Consider the following 6,324-nt stretch of genomic DNA (forward strand, 5'->3'; position numbering starts at 1 on the left):
AGATTTTCCCGTGACATATATACATATATGTATATATGTCACGGGAAAAATCTGTTAGACATCACGAAAAAAGTCATATTTCTCAATATTTTGAAAAATATTATTACAGTATAAAACATCCTGAAAACAAATTTTATTTCCAAGAAGCATGTTAAGATTTCCGAAATGACAAGAAGATTAAAAAAAATCAAGTACTTGGTTCTATAAAGCAAGGGAACTTATGTAATCACGCATCTCAAAAGAATCACGCCCACATCATTCATTGTGTATGCATACAGAATGTATGCCTACTGCTTATAATATAACTTGCATCATGCATGCTGCTATGCTTGCTTTGATGCGTACATACATTTGGCAAATACGAATTTAGCAATTATTTCTTTTAATTAATGCCATAATGTAAACATAGTATGTTCTTGTGCATGTTTATCTGCTGCAACCAATCAGAGTTTGACTCTTTTTCGCCATTTTTTGGCGAATTTTGTTTCAATTGTCTACTCGTCTACTCTAGTAGAAGTAGTAAAACTCAGTTTCACACGTAGTAAATAATCACTTATTTATAGTAAATAATATTTATTTATTATCTTTTTTAAATATTATTTATTATTTTTCACTTAATATTTAATATATTTTTTAATTATTTCATATCATATGACAATCGCGTGAATATATATAATATATATAATATAATATATATAATGCGAATATATATAATGTAAAATGGCGGAAAATAAAGTCAGCGAATTGCTATGCGCAAACTTGTTTTAATTACGAGCACAGCATGTCTTTTTGCATTATGAATTGGTGCGTGCAAGAAAAAATAAGCTATGAAGTAATCCATAATAAATCTATAAAAATCATGTATAAATGTGCCGCTTAATGACAAAGAAATTCTAGCATACATCAGAGCAGGCATAAGTATGCATGCTATCATTCAAGAAATGGAGTATCGTTTTTTTTCCATCTACAAATCAAATATTAAAATATAAAACAATTTGATCGAATCTTATTTTTCATAAGATTTGTGCAGTGTTCTTTATAAAAAGTTTTTGAGCAGATCAATTTTAATGTTTATATTATTATTTACTGTAAACAAAATATGTTTGATAAAATTAATGTTTGTATTTATATTACTTTACTAAATTAGCTTTTAATATAACATTTTTAATTTTATATTTCAAATCTTTTTCATAATTTCTTTATTTATCACATTTTCTATACATGGCAATAACAATTTTTATTCAAATCAATATAAAATTTCCATTTATGTCGCATAATCGATCAACATGATTTTTTAAAGGAATTGAAAATGTGCTTACATGAACTTTCCTTAGTGGACTACACAATAGAAGCAATCAATGTATTGAAAGAATATCAACGGCTGCGTAAATGGATAATTCGAATAAAAATTGGGTGGATTGTATACATATTTATCATTTAGCAGCAAATGCTTACATGCTTAATTTTCTTAAAAATTATCTGCAAATCTCGATGATATTTATATAATATTTATGCAACATTATCCGAGTTATATACATGTCTTAAGTGCTCTAATTTGAGGAACTACCCTTGTTAATAAATATATAATCATTTATTTCGCAAGCAATTTTTTATTGACAGTGCATCAAAATGTTAGTCTGTGAAACATATAAAGATTTTCTAAAATTTAAGTACTGTAATTTTATATAACATTTTATCGATATTAGTAATCGGTATTGAAATTATAAAAAAATGTATATAAAATAACTTAAATGAGAAAATGATAAAAGTTTATTCTATTATACGTATCTATATGTATATATACATATCTAACAAATATAATAAAATGTAAAAAACAAGTAACAAAATTCTAATTTATTCTGACTTTAATTATTTATTAACGCAATTAGAATATACGTATATAATGTATATATAGCTTTTTTAAGAAAAATAACTGAACTCTCATCCATCTCTCTCATTCAATTCAGATACACAAGCTCCAGATTTAATGAAGTCAATAACCTGAACACTACTTTGATCTTTTCAAAAATAATATGGACTAGAAAACAAAATATCCATTTTAGTGTGTCAACGGATAAGAAACTGAGGATCGCAAGCAATATAGTATATGAATTATAATGTAATTAAAAAAAAATGTTACATACGCAAACATGTGTGTGTGTGTGTGTGTGTGTGTGTGTGTGTGTGTGTGTACATAGTGTGCCTAATTTTAACTTTCACATCGTAATATATATATATATATACAGAATATCTCTTAAGATGGATCGGAGCCACATTGGGGACGGAGAATGGATCAAAAGGAACAAAAAATTATTATATTATTTTGATATACTGTCTTATATAGTTTTCGAATTAGAAAAGGAAACATCTAAGCCAATATGCGATTAAACCGCGCCGCGCGAATTCGTAGGACAGCAGCGGCGGCGCAAGAAGAGGAAAATAGCGCTTCGTTGCCTAACACAGCCTGGCATGGCGATCCTATGTGTTTCGCCGCATCGCGTTACATTATCCAAAAATATTATTTTAGCTGAAGTTTTTCTTATCATTATAAATCACATTATTTAGCACAAAATACGTTTTAACACAATTATAGATATGTTAAGCGATGTATTTAATTACGCTTTGAGACAGATTTCGTCGAAGCTATCGCATCCTTTTATGCTATATTTAGTCGGAGTTTTATTTTTTGACATATTAATGCATGTATACTTGAAATTATAATATAAGCTCGCGTAGATAGCCGCTACGTTATAAATCCAAATGTATTATTTTGCCATGTATAATGACGCATTTGACTGAGGCTTTTTTTCACATGTTTCTTGCCGTTTAATAAGTTTAATTGTACCATTAAAAACTTTCTTTCTTAAAAATTTCAATTCTTAAATTTTATTAAGCTTTAGTTCACTGATGAAATAAATTTAAATAAAAAAATTTAAATTTTCTTTCATTGAAAAGATTATTTATGTATACGTTAATGAGATGTTTAAGTTTGTAGTAAATGAAAACTTAAATATATTGAAAAACACTAATTGAAAATTGAATGTTAGTTTATATTCATTAAACTATCCATCAAAATTAATGCCCATGTTCATTACATTAAAAAAATTTGTAACTTACAAGGAAAGGGATTCAACTGTCCCTCTCCGAATTTAATGAGCAATATGTTATTCCCCAGACAAAAATAAGCGACTCGTATTTTTTTATACGTGCCTATACGCACTTTTAAAGGATGAAACATTCCTTGGAAAAAAATGATTTTTCTCTTTTGTAGCGAATATCATTGGAAAAATCGATGTGGATTCCATAATCATTTCTCACTGGATAACTACAATATAGCGTTATTCGTATTTCATTTATTACAAAGAAATATAGTGTTTCAACAGTAGAAAATTTTGAGAAATGGTTGAGGTTATGTCTACAAAAAAGTGAAGCATCGAAGAAGACGAAGACCGTAAAATCGGCCGGAAAGATGATGGCCACATTTTTTGAGATGCACGCGGTATAATTCATATCGATTATCTTCCGTCGAAACAAACTATCAATGGCGATTACTACGCAGCCTTATTGGACCGTTTCAATATTTTAAAGAAAAAATGTCTCCATTTGGCGAAGAAGAAAGTGCGTTTCCATCAAAACAATGTACGAGTTCACGTGCCCGGCATCAATGGTTAAATTCATCGAATTCCGCTATGAATTGCTTCTCCATCCAACATATTCGCCAGATTTAGCCTCCTACGACTATTTCCTGTTTCCAAACCTAAAGATATAATCCGGAGGAAAGAGATTCACCACCAGAGAGCAGCTCATCACCGAAACAGAGGCTTATTTTAAAGAATTGGACAAATCATATTAGATGTAGTAAAAAGAAATCCATTATTTTTGAAATTGAATGGAAAAATAATGGATTTCGTTTTACTGCACCTAATATTATTCGGACGGCTTGAAAAAGTTGAAGAATTGTTAGATCAAATGTATCGAGCTGAAAGGAGACTACGTTGAGAAATAAAAATGAATCAATAAAAAAAAATGTGTTTTACTATATTTTTCTAAAAATTAATTGATTTGCCCTCGTAAATAGAAAATCAAATTTTATAATCAGTTTTTACAAGAGCGTTTAAATCAATTAAATCATTTACAGTATTATACTATCTTATATTAATTTAAATATTATTTCGAATATTATATATTATTTGTTTATGTCAATTTACTGTTTATAGTAATTATGATATTAAGACGAAGAATTTAAAGAAAGACGAGAAATTTAATACCTTTTATTGTAAAGTATTTCTTCAATTGCATGTGAAACAATATGCGTAGATAACGTTTTAACATCTACGTATATTCCAGCATCTTTAGCTATCAATTTTTATGCATTATTGAATTTTTGGTCTATATGAAAAGGCATTATAATCACTGGTATACCTTTTCAAATGGCTTTCTGTGTACATGAGTCCAAATTGCTTTGACATTCTTATGAGCTGCACATAAAAATTTATTATAATAAAAATCTCAATTGTTATAATGAATCATTCATATAAACATTTTATTAGTTATATTAATACAATGCATTTTTTAATCTAATTTTGTCGTCTAAAAATCATTTTTAGGAAAACCAATTTTTATTTAAAAATGTTAACCAGTTATTATAAAAAAATAATAAAATATAATTATAACTCAAAAACTAAGATTACCTACAGATGTCAAAAAGAAACTGTTAAAAAAAAAACAAAATCGTTCAAATTCATTATTGTAGAGATAATAAGATATGTAAATCTAATAATATGCAAAAATTAAACGAGAACGAAATGACATAGATTGAAATGGATTCAATTTTCAGGAATACGCTTTTGAGAAAGTTAAAATGAGTCCTTTTTGATTGCATTCTTATTCATTTATAAACATTGAGTATGAATAAAATACATTTCTATATCTCTTAATCTAAAAATAAAATCAACTTTTTTTCTATGTCTTGTGAGAATATTTTTCAATTCGATATAGGAAAAGCATTTTTTAATCATATCCCTAATTGGAAGAATGAATCACTACTGAGTACACATTCGAATAGATACAAACAGATTAAAATTTCAATCCATTTTAACCCATTCTCACTTATTCAGTTATTATGTTATATCATATTTATTATTAAAATAAAATTTTACTATAGCTATAATTTAATTATGCAAGAGCCATTTAAAACTAAAATACATATATATGCGTTATATACAATGTTTTTGTTGAGTGTATTGCGAAACTTTAAAATGATAATTGAAACATTAAAATGATGATTGAAATAACAATTCGTCTCGGTAGTATCTAAAAATTAATGATTTCCTCAATTATAAATTGTATTCTAGTCAATTAATAATTTTATTTTAAATAATATCACAAAAAATATTTACAATTTCATAGACACGTTAATTGAATAAAGACAGATTAAATTATGAACTTAATTAAAAAGAATTCACACATTAATGAATGAAAATATGAAAAAATGTCTATTTATGCAGAAAATATATATCGGTTATCACGTATTTTTTTATATTTTTCTAAAAAAATTAGAAAATGTACATAAAACTTCGCTTTGCGGCATCATTTTACAATTATCAGATTGTCATGTTGTCATGTTGTTGATATTTCAAATGACACTTCTATATCTAGCTTCCATAATAATCATTGTTTTAATTTCGACAGAGCCAATAAAATAGCCTTAATTTTAAGGTGTAACCCGATAAATTTCCATTTCATTTGTTCCTAACGATATTGATGATAACTCCATTTTTTGCTCCATCAAGGATTGCGCGCATATTTTGTGAAATAATGGTTAACTAATATTTCGATAATAACTGTAATGTATTATATTACAGTTATAATATTGAGTGAGCAATTACAACTAACAGGTACATTATATATAACTTTGTATATTTACTAAAAATCGTTCTAAAAATTCGAAAATAAATACTGTAAATAATAATTTGATGAGACTATTTCATTAAATTTTTTCAGCATATATAATTTTTTGCTGATATGTATTTTTTGCAATTTTTATTAATTTTAAACTAAGAAAAAAAATAAATGCATGTAAAACGTTTATACTTATAGCTAGCCTTCAGTTAAGCTACTTTACAAGTAGCTTGAGCGATTAAACATGATTGCTTCTTACCTATGAATTCAATAAATTATATTCGATCACTCAGCGAATATAGACTAACTATTTTGTTTGATGTAAATATAATATGTGCAAAATATAATATATATAATCTCTCTTACCTCGGGATATGTTACTATTTCGCCATTTTTGCCATCAATCGGTTTTGGCCTGAGCAT

At 26.8% G+C, this 6,324-nt stretch overlaps 1 pseudogene; it reads right to left on the reverse strand.

Annotated features, from left to right (window-relative positions):
- LOC108689280 overlaps positions 1-6,324 on the reverse strand; it is a 31,574-nt pseudogene extending 25,250 nt beyond the window's left edge.

Source organism: Atta colombica, unplaced genomic scaffold (genome assembly GCF_001594045.1).
Source record: "Atta colombica isolate Treedump-2 unplaced genomic scaffold, Acol1.0 scaffold268, whole genome shotgun sequence".
Classification (NCBI taxonomy): Eukaryota; Metazoa; Arthropoda; class Insecta; order Hymenoptera; family Formicidae; genus Atta; species Atta colombica.